The sequence below is a fragment of the Mastomys coucha genome, unplaced genomic scaffold, assembly GCF_008632895.1.
Source record: "Mastomys coucha isolate ucsf_1 unplaced genomic scaffold, UCSF_Mcou_1 pScaffold7, whole genome shotgun sequence".
NCBI lineage: Eukaryota > Metazoa > Chordata > Mammalia > Rodentia > Muridae > Mastomys > Mastomys coucha.
Window position 1 is genome coordinate 40691339 of NW_022196913.1, and position 15666 is coordinate 40707004.

At 40.7% G+C, this 15666-nt stretch overlaps 1 protein-coding gene across 5 annotated transcripts in view; it reads left to right on the top strand.

Moving 5' to 3' along the window:
* Fars2 (phenylalanyl-tRNA synthetase 2, mitochondrial) overlaps positions 1–15666 on the top strand; it is a 440651-nt gene that overhangs the window by 236336 nt on the left and 188649 nt on the right. The gene's annotated exons all lie outside the window — the stretch shown is intronic.

The following is a 15666-nucleotide window of genomic DNA, read 5'->3' on the forward strand; positions in this document are numbered from 1 at the left end:
TGTAAGGATCCACTGTGGGCAGTGCTATCTCAGAGTGAGTAGTCCTGGGTATATAAGAATGTAAGCTGGGCAAGTCAGGAAACGTCATCCCTCCATGGTTTCTGCTTTAGTTCCTACCTCCAGGTTCTGTCCTGTTTCTGCCCTGACTTCCTTCGTTGCTGGAGTGTGACCTGTGAAAGTCCCTGCCATGTCCTATTAATTTCTTCACACAATAACTAATCCCAAGGCCACTTCTCCACTTTTAGCTGTTTGTTATAAATAATACCTTGCTTCAAGATACCAAAGTATGTATCAATTTCTCTTGTTGCTTTGACACATGACTACAAGGTTGGAGGCTTAGAGTTGTGTCATTTAGTAAGTAGTTTGGCTCTCTGACGTCAAAGTGGGAGTAGGTATGGTTCCTTAGGGTGGTTCCAATGGACAGTCTGTTCCTGTGTTCTTGCCAGCTCTCCAGATCCCTAATATGACTACATACCACATGGCCCTTTGAACTCCTGAAATCTGATCAGTTTCTCTGAATTTTTGCCTCTTCCTTACTAGGATTCCTGTGATTCCATACTGCTGGTCACATAGTTCAGAAAACTTTCCCTTCCCCAAGATGTTTATCTGATTTTTATTTTTTGTTTTCTTTTGTTTTGTTTTGTTTTGTTTGAAACAAAAATGGTCTAACTATGTTGACCTGGCTTGCCTTGAAGTGGCTGTGTAGACCAGACTGTCCTCAGAGTCCTGGGAATCACTGTGCTTCTGCCTTCTAAGTGATGCTCCACCATGCCCAGCCTTTCCAGACCTTTCTTAGTTGCCTCTGTAGAAACTTTGGTACCTCTCTAGGCATAGGAACATATTCACAAGTTCCTGGGTTCTAGATGTCTTTCAGGTAGCATGTTTTGCTTGCCTCTCCTTTTCAAATAACGTTGCTTGCCATCAACTATTCTAATTTTGTTCATAGCACCTTTTACTATTTTCATACAGTTGCCATGTTTATGTTCCTAAGAAGGAACTGGGAGCCTCTTGTTACAGCTGTCTGTAAGCCTAGAGAATACTCCCTTGACCAGAAAAGTAGAAATGCTGAGAAAAGCTTTCTGCAGCTGTGATCTAGTGGCTTATGATTTCTCTGGCCAGGAGCCTCCAGAATCCTGTTGTGTTGGGCAGAGATTTGCCTTATCTTCCCTTGAGCCCTCCTAACTTAATGCCCCAGGCTCTCTTGGCCTCAGTATTTGTATCCTCTGCATCTCCATGGTCTTGTAAATTAGCTCCTAGCTGTGAGGGTGTTCTGGCTGCAAGGTCAGCCTCTGATTTAGAGCACCCTGAGACCTTAGCTAGGAGACTCTTGTAACACTTTGAGAGCCATTTCCTAGATTTAGTAAGGAGTAAACTTGACTTATGCCAGTTTAATTTTTGGTCTTCAGCGTGCATACTTTGATCAAAGATTTGCACATGACAGTTCTCTTGGGCCCACCGAATAAGTGGACAAATATTATGGTTGTGTTGTCATGCACGTGTTCTCTTGCTCTGCAGGTGAGCTCTCTGCCCTGCATGTAGCTCCAGGGCCCCATTTGCTGCCATCTAAATGCATGTACCTTTGTGGGGTGTTTTTCTGAACTCCCAGGAAGTCACACTTGCTTATTAGTGCCCTAAATTGAGTGCACAGTAAATCAGCTTGTATATATTCTTCAAATTTTTTGAAACAATGTACAACTGTGAGATCAATATTTAGCCCTATGCAGTATTAATACATCATGCATTTTATTTACATAACTGGCTTAACTGTCTCTAATCACATGTCTGACCATAGTAATTTACCAATTATTTAGCAATAGTGACTGCTTCCTTTTCTGCCAGATGAGGGGTCTTTCTGCAGGTTGCCTTCATTGTATACTATGCTATTCCTAATCCTGGGTGATGCTCCCTTCAGCCTTGCCGAGAAGGCATCACTGCTTTAACCTTCTCAGCAAGCCCCATTTCAGCCTTACCCTAGTGTAGTACTCTGTCAGGACTTCAGGGAGTTATTTTTTTTTAAGCTTAATTGACTTAAAATTCATGGATAGATTAATCATATTCAAAACACGTGGTACTCATGTGTAAATATATAAACTACCAGGTTTATTAACCTCCTTTGTAAATCTAATCACAGCAAACCACATATATTAATGGTTCTCAAACTTTAATATCCAAATGAGTCACCTGTGGATCCTGTTAAACATGGTCCTCATGTGGGGACTGAGGGTTTGAATTTCTTCCTACCTATATATTATTATTGTGATATGAGTCTGCAAGCTACACACTCTGAGTAGCAGCTAAGGCCTCATCTGTTCAATGAGGCAGGCCCTCTGGCCTGGTTCTGAGCCTTCTTCCTCTGGTGCATTCTCCTTGTGAATTTAACATTACTCTTTTATAAGTAGATCTATAAACCTTTCTTCTTGCCCTAATTTTTTAAAGTTTTTAAGAATTGCAGTTACTTTTACTCTGTTTAAATTTTTGATGAACTGCTTAAGATCCCTTCCTTCCCTGTCCTTGCCTCTCTCATCCCTGTTCCTTCCTCCCCTTTATTGGTCCTTGTATTTCTCCTTTATCTTTATGCTTAAAGTGAAGACATGTTAGTCTTTAGATCAGAATGAATATCAACTAAAGATAATGAAATAAGAATTTTAAAAAATAAATTCAATAGACAAAGAATTTGGGATCAGACATCAGCAAGTGGGAGCTGTGTTGGTTTATTGTATCTACTCAGTCTAGGGGGAGGTCAGCAATCCCTAGTCAACCCAGGGAAACTCCGTTTCTCTGAGCCTTTTTATGGCAGCAGTCATCAGCAGTTATGTGAGGACTGGAGGTTTGTAAAGGGGGTATTGTATGTTGGCTCTTTCTCCTTAATTACCTATACTGTTGAGTAGGCATAATTCAATAATTCTTCTGCATGTGATCATAAAATCTTTATTATTTGTCTGTGCTGAGAGAGAGAGAGAGAGAGAGAGAGAGAGAGAGAGAGAGAGAGAGAGAGAGAGATGAAGAGAGAGAGGGATAGGGAGAGGGAGAGAGAACACTTGCTGTGCTGTGTAGGTGGAATCCTAAGGATATCTTTTTGAGAGTTGCTTCTTTCTTCCCACTGTGGGTTCTTGGATTCCAACTCAGGCTGTCAGGCTTGGGCTATAATCACTTTTACCTATTGAGCCAGCTCCCCAGGTCTGTACATGATTATCTTAAGACCTTGGCACTTATTGAATCCTGTATGCAAACTGTAAATTAATACTTTACCTATTAAAACTATGATGCACCCAATGGATTTGGTGGATACTATAGTTATATTCTATAGGCATGAATGTAAGTGTTGCAACCACCAAGTAAACCTACCCATAATAACTCTACAACTCAGTGACAGCCAGAATTGTAAGCCAAGCTTGTGTCTACACAGCTGTTAGTTTTCAGTAAGCTCTATTTTTACCTAGGTAGTAGTAGACATGGAGATTCTTAATTCTCAACTCTAAGATGTGTCTGACCTATAGGAAGAAGCAGATTTACTGAGGCATGTCAGATAACAGAGATGAAGGGGAAGTGCACATAGGTGATTGAGTAGTTACAGTAATACTGACCAGAGAATGTGGAGGTCAGACTTCTCTTTTTCCTTTCCCTCATCCCTTTTGGAGAGTTAATTATCTAAATCCTTCCACATCTCTCTAGAATTGTCTCAGTGCTCTCACCTGATGTTATATTAATCTCGTGGCTTGGAGGAGCTTCTAGAGCTGCCGTCTCTGTCATTATCATGAATGGTGTCTGATAGAGACTTAAAGTAGGATTTCACAGTACTAGAGCTGCCGCCTCTGTCATTATCATGAATGGTGTCTGATAGAGACTTAAAGTAGGATTTCACAGTACTAGAGCTGCCGTCTCTGTCATTATCATGAATGGTGTCTGATGGAGACTTAAAGTAGGATTTCACAGTACTGCCTTCTTCTACTTGACATAAATTTGGTTGTGAGAATCTCCAGAGTTTCAGTGTAGCAGTGACATTTCTTTTAACTGCTAACATATGCATTTTTTCTTCTTAATCAAAATTAAACATTTTCTTTTGCTGGAAAAGAAATGGTTCTTCCAAGAAGAAAGGGCGGCAGGAATACACAGGAAGATGGGAAAACAAATAACGGTGTGCATGTTCAGTAAGCATCATTGGCTCACAGGTGTGATCTGTGCAGCAAGCAGAACAGGCACAGTTGGGGGCCATTCTTTTTCATTGTGTTGCTAGGTTTTTTAATTAAGCCCTTTCCCCTCTTCCCTTTTCTCCCTCCAACCCCTCTCAAATTTATAGCCTCCTTTTCTTTATTATTATTTTATATGTGAATATGTAAATACAACCTACTGAGTCTGTTAGTGTTACTTGTGTGTATAATTTTTGGGCTGACCACTTGGTGTGGGATAGGATATTAAGGGCCTATTCCTGAGGAAGGGAGATGTCCTTCTCTCAGCACTCACTGGTTGCCTGTAGTTCTTTGTCTGTCAGACTCCCTCTCTTGCACATTAGCACTTGCACTGGCATTGGCATTGCTCAGGTCTAGTGTGGGCAGCCATATTGCTGAGATATGGAAGCAGCTTCCCTGTCGTATCTAGAAGTCACCGCTGAGTTCCGTGCCCTCTGACTCTTAAAATCTTTCCACCTTCTCTTCCTAGGTGCCCCCTTAGCCTTAGGTGTCACAGTTTTGTTCTAGATGTATTCACTAGATCTGTGTACCCCATCATCAGTTGTTCTCTGTGTTTTAACCAGTTGTGGGTTTCTGTTCTAATCTCCATCTGCTGCACAGAGAAGATTCTTTGATGAAGAGTAAGAGCCGAAGTTATCTGTTGGTATAAGAACTGAGAATGCACTTAGGGATTATGCTGATCCAGTAAAGTATTGCTGGTAGGTTCTCCTTTAAAATCCATGACCCCACTAGTTCTGGGCCTGCCTATCTTCACCAGACCTTGCCTAGCATTCTTCACACCATATCTGCCCTCTGTATCCATGCATGCCAGCATACCTTGCACTGAAGCCCAGCCTGGTGAGTCCTCCTCCTCCTGCCTAAGCCTCTAGTATCCTGCCCAGCCTTAGACACAGCCCAGACCCCACACCCAGAGTTCTACCTATTCTTTTCCAACCTCTAGGTTTAGGCCAGAACATGCATGTTTTTGTCCACCCAGACCTTTTGTTCATCAGATTTATTTTACTTTGTGTGCATGGGTGTTTTACCTGCATAAATGTCTGCCCACTTGTGCACAGGGCCCTCAGAGTCCAGAAGATGCCATCATAACCTTTGAAACTGAAATTATTGATGGTTATAAGTTGCCACATGCATGTTAGGAATTGAACCTGGGCCCCATGCTAGAACAACAAATGATTTGAACTGCTGAACTGTCTTTCCAGCCTCACTTTTTTGAATCTTTATAGAGTTGTACATAAAGCCCACCCACTGTATTTAATCCACATTGTTACTTCTGTCTCCACCAGCATCATCTTATATCTCTACCATCACTTAAGAATACAGGCTCTTCTGAGGGTCTCAACCTCACTCCTGTGATTCTTGGTCCTTTATACTTTCAGCTGCTCTCTCCAGCTTCCTTTGACAACACAGATTTTCCACAGCCTGAGCCTAAAGCACTAAGAGGTTTCATTGGCCACAGCCCATCTTACCCTGTTATTTAATGCTTTGTATTTTTTATTGGAATCTATTCTCACTAACCTATGGATCTTGACTACTTTTTAACTGTAAAAGTTAGTAGATCTTCTTGTGTTTTATGTTTAGAGAATTATAACCACTATTTTTAAATTAAGGTTCTTTATCACACACACACACACACACACACACACACACACACACTTCAGTATTATTTCCTATGATTTTTTTTTTATAGTGGTGGTTGCAAAACTGTGTGTTTATTGATATTTGTCCATGTGTGGTGGCCTAGTTATATTCTATGTGAATATATTTTGTCTTTGTCTGGCATAAACACACACCCATACACACACTCATTGCTCTCCTGTTCTTCTCCCATTCTTGCTGACTCCCTTTCTTTTCTCAACTTCCCCTCCTACTTTTGTGTAAAGTAGGAGTTTTATTGGGGTAAGCTAAGGAGTCTGGTTGGCATTACTAAGGGGAGTATGGGTGGGAAGGTATTTATCAGGACACAAGCAACTTCCCAGTGGCTACACCGCTGAGGAGAACATTTGTCCCTCCCCTAGTGACCATGAACTGCTTACAGCTTCATCAGGCAGGTATGCTTGCCTCTGCTTGTAATTTTTTTAGCTATTAATAATGTACAAATACTTCCTATGGGTAGATAACATGTTAAACATTAAATCTTGCCACCATCTATAAAATTAACTAATGAGCAACATTAAGAATTATCTGTTCGGATCAGCTGCAGGCTTTTATTTCTATCACTGCGAGAAGAAAAGGAATGGTTTGCTGTAGAGAATCATCTAAACTGCACACTAATAATTGATGGCAGAATGTTAGAAAGATTTCATCAGAGTAGGCAGGAACTGACAAAGATAGAGACAACATGTCCTTTAAGTGGTAATGGACAGGCTCGTGGTTTGGGATATGGGAAGAGACTGCTATGGCAAGGGATGTGATATGGGAAGAGATTGCTGCACAAAGGAGGATCATAGTAGTAGGAAGGCTTCACTTAGAAAGACCCAGTTTGGAAATGGTATGGCTAAGAACAGTAACAGCAAAACTGCAAGGTCGCCTGTGCTCCTGAACTCTGAATGGTTTTTGCTCATAGTGTCCCTCAAGCCTGAAAGGTGGTACAGAAGCATCACCAGTTACCACGTACATACAACAAGAGGAAACACACACTTTGATCAACCCCCCTCCTTTTATTTTTTTGAATATGAGGAAAAGACTGCCAGAGGGTCTTCGCCTGACTTTCCTCCCATCTCAAGGTAGTTGCAGTGGCCTAGAAGCCCGCCTGCTGTTCTCTAATACCTAGACTGTGCTCTTGTCTGCAATGATTATACTTGTAGAATTGTATAATCAACAGCACCAGGTGCACATCATTAGACTGTATCTAAAAACTTACAGCTTAGTACTGACCCTGTTCTTAATAGTCACTTATGAAATAGAATGATAGACTCCTTATAATATTATTCTGCCTAAAATCTTCCTCTCAGATTAGTGCCTGGAGTCTCCCTTACTTTCTGGCTGGAAATTTCCTTTTGTCTAGTATTTGACTTCACTTTCACAGAACAAACATGCTGTTTATGGCTTTGGAGCATTGTTTTCTGTTTAAACTAAGGGTCATCCTGGAGTCTTAGACTAAATCAACTGGATTAGCCCAAAGAAAAAAGGTCTGCAACATTGACATCAATGTCATTGAGCCTAGGAATTCGACTTTCAGAGATTTAAAAAAAAAATAAAACTGTTGATCAGTGAATTGCAGCAGAAAATCCAAAGTTTATATTCATGAGCTGGCACCTAGTTAGATTAAAGTAATTTGCCTGTAAGAATAACTAGCAGAGAAGGTAAGTATAGTTTAAAGTGTCTTTACCTCTTCTTGGTTCGTAAGAACATGCAAGTCTCCCCAGTTATTCCATCAGAAACACGTTCCCCCCCCACACACACATCCTGTGCACAGAGAATGAGAGGGATTTAGATTCATCTGAGATGGTAGGCCTTAAAAGTTTGTCCACTTTAAGCCAGAGAAATGACAATGACTTCACACTTAAATTGTGGCACAGCTTTTCAAACTGTACAGTTATATTGACACAGTTTATGTATGATCTGATGAGCTCAAAAATTAAGAATGTGGCTAAAGAAAGCACTAATTTATATACTGGATGGCTTAATTATTTCTCCTATCACTTGGATAAGTAATGAATCAAAAGTTTCCTTTCAGAGAGAGGGAAGAATTTATTTTCTCCAGGGTTTCTTTGTGAGATGTATAATTTATAATTCTGAGATGTAACTCACTGCTAAAGTGTAGTGAGTATGAAGGGGTAGCCCTTCTGAAAGCATGCTAGGCATAATTGCAAGCCCCAGCCTAAATGCAGGTCCAGAGTTAATACTGGATTTCTTTCCATTACTTTTTGAAAATGATGAAACATTGTAGACAAATATTTATCCCTTTGATTTGTTCAGAGTAGTGTAGACCTGGAAGGCTGCTGTCCTATTGTCCCCCTCTAGCTCTAACAACATGAGGAGCCTTTGCCTTTCAGGTGACGTTCTTCTGCTTTGCTGACTGATGTCACTGCTTGATTCGTCACTGTGCTTGCCATTCTTGTTGTTACTCACATGTTCTTCATGTTTAAAGACACGTGTAGGGTCACCCTAGAGCTTTAATCACATAGTGAATACACTTAAAAATGAGAAATGCACAGAAACTTTGTGAAAAAAATACAGAAACAAATTCTATAATTGATATGAAAATGCAGAAGGCCTGTATTGGCCAAGTAATGATCTATAGAAGTTGAGTACTTGTGAGCCACCTGCAGAGATCAACAGTCCCTAGAAAATCAAGAAGTCCAGAAGAAGTGTGAACAACACAACACTCCTGCCACCTGTCCTGTGCTCATGGCTGCATGGGTCCTCAGTGCTGAGGACTAGTCTGCATAGATGCAGTGGGGCTCACTGGGTGTCTACAGGGTAAAAAGGAGAAGTGGCCCAGGATTTCTCATTAGCTAGAAATGAGTTCTGGGGTATGGGCTAGGGTTTGAAAATCTGAATGCAAAAGGGAATTTATTAACTTATAGTCTTTGAAAAAAAACTAATTTTACCATGAGTGATTCTTTGATTCTTATTGGAGTAAATTGAATTGAGGAGATTGAACTAAATGAACTATGGTAATGTAAAATTAAAACCTAATTATATGTCTGATCTTGGAAGTTTGAAATGCTTATTTATTTAAAGTGGTTGCTGTGCATTCTTTTTGAAAAACATTTATCAAATTAGAAATGTTTCCTTCTATTTCTAGCTTGCTGAGAATTTTATTTTTCATCATTAATGAGTGTTAAAATTTATTAAACCTTCCATGTATTTTGAGTTATCCTCATGAGTTTGGGGGCTTTATTCTGTTACTCTAGTAATGGTGACTATTCTTTTAGTATTAACCACTCTTCTCTTCTTGAAAAACACACGTATAAGCTTGGTTATATTACTTCCTTATGTATTCATGTGTTTGGTTTGCTAATATTTGTTTAGGATGTCTAAGTCTCTGTTCAGGAGTTACAGACTTGCTGTTTTCCATCTGTTTCATTCCTCTGGGGTTCAGGTGTTAAAGATTATGCGTCCTTCATAGAGCAAGTGTGGAAGCACTTTCTTTTTGTAATCTCTGGAAGTGTATTTTGTAAGTTGATGGTATTTATTAAACACTGTATCTCTAGAAGTGTATTTTGTACTTGATGTTATTTATTAAACATTGTGTCAAATTTATCAGTAGCTCAAGTTTTATTGTTTTTGGGGGGCGTTGTTGTTTTTGGGTGTTTCTGGTGGAAGTTTAAATTATAAACTATCTTTTGTGGCTTTTAGGCTACCCAGATTTAAGTTTTATTTTTGTATCAGTTGATTAACTTCTGTTCTTCCCCAGGAACTGTTCATTGTATTTAAATTTTTAGATACATTGGCATAAACTTGTTTAAACTATTCTTTTATTATTCTGATATTTTAAAACTTTTTATTTAGTAATTAAACCTATGTGGTGATGCTATTTTTCTATACCAAGCCTTCTCTTACATTTTGTACCATTTTATCTTTTCCTCCTCCTCATTCTAGACTTGCTCATACTCCTCATTCTCCTGTTCTAGCTCCTCCTTGCCTTCTAGGCTGCTGACTGATGCCAGTGTCTTCCATATGCTAAACATACAGTCTGCCACTGACTTATTCCACAAGCTCTTTTGAGCTCATCATCAAATGCTAATTTAGCAAGGTATAAAATTCTTGAAGACCATCTTTCTTCTCTAGTATTTTGAAGATACTACTTCAGGCTTGTGTTCTAGAGAAATCTGATCTTAATCAGTTTGTTTCTCTGTACATAGTACTACCCTTTGGCTTAGGTAATACTTAAGAAACTTTCTTAACATTTGAGGTCTCCCAATTTTATTTTGATTCATCTTGATGAGGATTTATGTTTATACCAGAGAATATTTACTAAGTACTTTTGGTATCACAGTTGACTCTCGAGAAATTTGAGTAACACTTCTCCACAATTCCTTCCTTTATCATTTCCTGATCTCCCATTTGTACATATTGGAGCTTCCTGTCCAGAATTAGGTCATGTTCTAATTGATTTACTTGACTGTGCTTTTCTCATTATAATTTTTCTGTGGCTAAATACAGCCTTTTTGGGTCATTTTAGCACATTTGTTTCCCCTCACTTTTGCTTGCTTTCTTTCTTTCTTTCTTTCTTTCTTTCTTTCTTTCTTTCTTTCTTTCTTTCTTTTTTTGCATTTTGCCTCTACTATTTTTGTATGTTTCTCCTTTATGTGTTCTCTTTGAGATCTAGTCTTCTACTACCATTTAGAATACATACCTCTTCATTATATAGTTACCATGTTAGTGAGGTTTGAGTTAATAACTCATGAAGAACTCATTAAATATTCCTTTTTCCCTGGACACACAGCTCCCTTTTAAAAAGGAGATGATTCAGTTCACGAGTTCATTGAAGCACCATAACAAGATTTTGCAGTGAGACTCTGAGGAAATAATTTCTGTAACATTAGCATCTTCAGTTGAGTTGTTATTCATCAGGAACTAAGCTTTTAGTCCAAATCTGTATTTATTAAGTCAGCCTTTTTCCTGACTTCACATCACTTGGCACAACCCACTCCTCTATACGTACTCAGGCTTTTGAGCTATTAGACTACTTTTTTTCCCCTCTTCCTCACATTTTTAAATATTAAAACAATATTCTGATCTTGAGATATGATATAATGTGTAACCTTTTATGATGTTGTAGATTATATAAATGAGGTATATATACATTTAAAGAGTCAAATTAATATTCATAAAGTAATAAGTTAGCTGCATATGTGTAAATTATATTAGTTACATGTAACAAAGTTTGGCACATAGATACTTTTTAAGCTCATAGTTCATTATCAACAGCACAATTACATTATTCTCTAACTGCCACTTGTCCGCCATCTCTAGAACTCCTTACATTGAGATCCTTTGTGATCTTCATGTAATTATTCCTTGTCCCTCTTTTCACAGGAAGTCTCAGGAAGCTGCTATTCTGCTTTCTGACTTTGTGAGGTTGACTTCTGTGTGTAAAAACCACACACTGTTTCACTTGCTGTGACTGACTGTTTCCCTTAGCACAATGTCCTTGACATTCATTCCTGTTACAGCATATATCAAAAATTTCCTCCATATGAAAATGTTATGTGTATTCATTTGTTCATTCATTTATTTGTCACCAGTAACTGTGAGTAAAAGTACAATCTGGGTGTTTCAATATTTTTCCATTAATTGATTAACATACTAAAACCTAATTCTTATTCTTGGCTCTCTACTTAACTATTGAGTATAGCCTCATTATCATCAACCTATTTCTTGGGGTAGGTATGGTTGAGAATTGACTGCAGGGTCTTCTGATTGTACATTTGTTTTTACATGAGTGTGGCATGCTTCTTGGATCCACTACAATATGATGTTTGAATGTGTGGTAAGTGGGCATAGCATGGGATTAGAAACCTTGGTGGAAAAGAGCCATTTGGTTACCCAGTGGCTGCTTTGTGCCCATGTGTCTTTGCTCCTTGTTTTATATACTCAAAGGCCATGTGTGTTCTCTGATAATAGAAAGTGAGTAGAATTTCCTCATCTCTTCTCCTGTCTGTATCTAATTTCATTGGTACCTCCTGACTACACTTTTTACTTAATCTTGCCTGCTGTACTACCACTACCACCATCACCCTGAGGTGGGGAGTGTTGTTAGGAAAAGAATAGAATCCATTGCTGTCCATGGACCCCATCCTTCTCAAAAAGCTTATACCAGATCACCTGAAGCCTCAAAGCAAATTTTGGGTTTCAGATCATGCAGAGGCCAGAGGGTATGGTCATTGTACTGGCTGGTTTTGTGTGCCAACTTGACACAGGCTGGAGTTATCACAGAGAAAGGAGCTTCAGTTGGGGAAGTGCCTCCATGAGATCCAGCTGTGGGACATTTTCTCAATTAGTGATCAAGGGGGTAGGGCCCCTTGTGGGTGGTACCATCTCTGGGCTGGAAGTCTTGGGTTCTATAAGAGAGCAGGCTGAGCAAGCCAGGGGAAGCAAGCAAGCAAGTTAGTAAGGAACATCCTTTCATGACCTCTGCATCAGCTCCTGCTTCCTGACCTGCTTGAGTTCCAGTCCTGACTTCCTTTAGTGATGAACAGCAATGTGGAAGTAAGCTGAATAAACCCTTTCCTCCCCAACTTGCTTCTTGGTCATGATGTTTTGTGCAGGAATAGAAACCCTGACTAAGACAGTCATATGGCATGGGATTAGGAGGATCAGAGCTTTATCTATACAGTCACTTCCTCTAGAACTATTTGTAAAAACACCATGGTAGCAAAACCCTCTCAGTGTAGCATGCCTTCCTTGCAGCTGCCTCTGAAGCCAAAGAGCTCAGGTCATGCCGGGCCCTGGACTAATGGCTAAGCGGATAGTGCTGAGTGCCAGCCTCTCTCCCTGACTTCTCTCTGTGCCTCTTTCTGTTCTTCAACCTTTTTGCTTCTGTTCTTCTCACTATATGTTTTGTAGGTGACATTTTCTCTCACTCTGTGCCTGTCACCATTTTAATATGTGATTCTGATTCAAGTTAGGTTGTTAGCACAGCAAGGAAGAAATGGTCTTAAGCTGCATGGAATCCACAAAGGGACATTTCCCTGTTGTTTATTGAAGCTGTAGATGATGTGTGTGAAATCTGACAGGATTTTTCCCAAACACAAGAACATGATGAATTATTCATTCCCCAAACATTTCTGAGCATATACTCTTGTGTCAGGCACTCTGTTCCACATGGAGGCTACAGAGAAGCCCCTGTCCTCTGATAGCTCATGGTGGTTGTGGGCAGTAGTATCTATAAGGGCTTTGATAAAGTAGGCTGGCTTCCAAAGGCATCTCTCCTGAGCATGAGTGGTCAGACTAATAATGAGAAAAGGATGGGTACCAGCACCATGGTGGCTGAGTGCAGCCACAGCCTGCAGCTCAGTTTATGGTGTTCATTGGGGTGGGGGTGGAGGGAGCAGATGCTCTGAAGTAGGAGGGCAACCTGAGCATGGAAAATTGGGGTATGAGGCCTGTCTTTGCATTTTGTCTAGAGGATAATAGTAAAGCATTCCATTTCCTGATCAGATTTCCATATTAGTTACCAGTGTCAATGAACACAGTAAGAAGCATTGGTTGGGGCTATGAGATTAGGAGTCTAAGTAAAACCCACCACAGCAATGATGTAAAGCAAAGAAGACAGGAGTTGAAAGAAATGCAAAGGTGGTTCTGGAATCAAAAGAGTTTCCAAGGACAACACTTAAAGGTGGTGGGCCATTGGTGCATGATGTAAGGCAGAGGTACAGTGATTGTCTATTTCTTTATCTAGAATGTGATTATCTAGAATGGCTTCCATGGAGAACAACACAGGGTAATCTTTAACTGACTTTGGCAAGCCTAGGCTTTTAATCACCAGAAGTAAAAGCACACATATGATCCAGGGTGATCCCCAGTATCACTTTTGAAACTGGGTGGATTAGAAAAGGGAAGTAGGAAAATAAAAATAACCCATTTTTGGAGAAGTAAATGAAGAGCCCAGTTTTGGCCAAGGGAGGGCACGAGTGTAACACTGCTTCGTTGTTGTCCTCTTTGTCTTGTTCTGTGGCAGAGTCAGTCCTTGTGCTGGGCATGTGGCTGCACATAAGACTGGGACCAAGGAACAGTCTAGGCCAAGAATGAGGAATTGTAACAGTGTGTGTTGTGGAGGGTAAGTCAGAGCGGAGGTCTCTTGTGAGGTTGGCCTGGGTGGTGGGTGCTGGGGAATTTCTGGAAAGAAGACAGCTTGCCACAGTGACAAGGGTGAGTCTTCTTGAGGAATGGGGGCCTCGAGAGTAGGTGAGAAGAGCAAAGGAGAATTGCATAGGCCAATAGCTAGCCGTGTACTACCTGCTCAGCTTGCTGAACTCTCTGAAGATGCTCCAAGCCCTTGAACTTTGTTATGGACAGTGACATGAAACATAATCATCATGGAAGACCAGCCTCATTTATTATTATTTTTTAATTACAGTTGTTCTAAGTTTTGGGGTGATTTGATCTCCCACGTGCTTTTTTGTTCAATGTTAGTCAAAAATTACCTCTTCTTTGACCAAAGACTTAAAAGTGAAGAACAACAAACTAGGGTAACATTGTAGTAGATGTCATGAACATCTTGAGCATTGAGAAGATCTTCCTTGGATGTTTATCCTGGTAGAAATATAAGCAAATGGAAAGAGAAGACAATAGTGCAGGTTTCCTTCCATTATTAACTTAAGTTGTGACAACCATGAACAACATAGTGTGCTCTTTGCATTCTGATGCCATTAATAAACCCCATGGTGTTTTAGCATCATGTTACCATAACATCAGCATCTTCTCAAGGTAATTCAGTCTTTCTCTTCCCACGATTCGGGTTCCTAGTCTTGTGTGGGTGGTTTGGTTTTCCTCTTTCTTACCTAGTTTTCCAATTAGCACCTTCTTAACTCTACACAGAACTCATAGGCTACCACTTTGACCTGGCCTGCAGGTCACGTTATTCGGGGGAACGAGGAGGGTCACAACCTGTGAATAAAGAATGGGCGAGAGATACAACAGGACTCAAGGAAGCATTGCTTGTCAAGAGCCGTTTACTTGGTTGAGGAGAGCATATTTAAAGCAAAAATCTTGGAGGGAGGGGGAGAGGAAGGAGGGAGAAGGAAGTTTACAAGGGGAGGGGGAAAGGAAGGAGGGAGATGGAAGGTTACAAAATCTTCTGGGGTTGAGCTCCAGGGTGACAGGTGAGGAGGGGGTGGATGACAGGTGGGGAGGGGGTGGATTTCCGTGAATGTTCTTTTCCCAGGGCCAAGCCGGATCCTTGTGATTGTCAGGCAGGATGTTAATCTCAGGGTTCTCAATTAGCTGGGGCAGTATGTTTATCTCAGGGCTCTCATGGTTCCCAACATCTCACCCTTGTCTGTGTAATAAGGTCAATTGGACCATCACAATGAAGTGCCCTGGAAGGAGGCTTCTCAACCTCATCTTTGAGGTCTCACCATGGGAGCCTGAGCCTGGTAGAGGGCAATGCTCAAACTCTTACCCATCACTGGGTCAACCTCCCCACACGGGGCTGCCCTGTCTTAGGCGGTCAAGACTTAATGCCAGCTCCATCTCTGACTTACCAGGTCCCTTGTCGTGGGGAGAGAGCCAGGGTGGGTCAGGGCTGATGGCCTTAGGCTTTTTTGAATAGAGGGGGAGATGGGATGGACCATTCCTAGTGAGACCCAAGGCAAAACCTATCTTTCCAGCTTCCCTCTTGTAAGACCCGAAAGTTGAGAGGCTGGCCGAAGGGCAGGGAGTCTGGGGCACGCGGGGCCACAGAGATGGGAGCCTGTGCTGGCTCTTCAGTGTCAAGGCGATGATAGTGGACCTGCACTGGTTTGGTAGCGGAGTCAACCTAATTCTTAACAAAGGTAGTTAGACGATTGAAGGCCCAAGGGCCAAA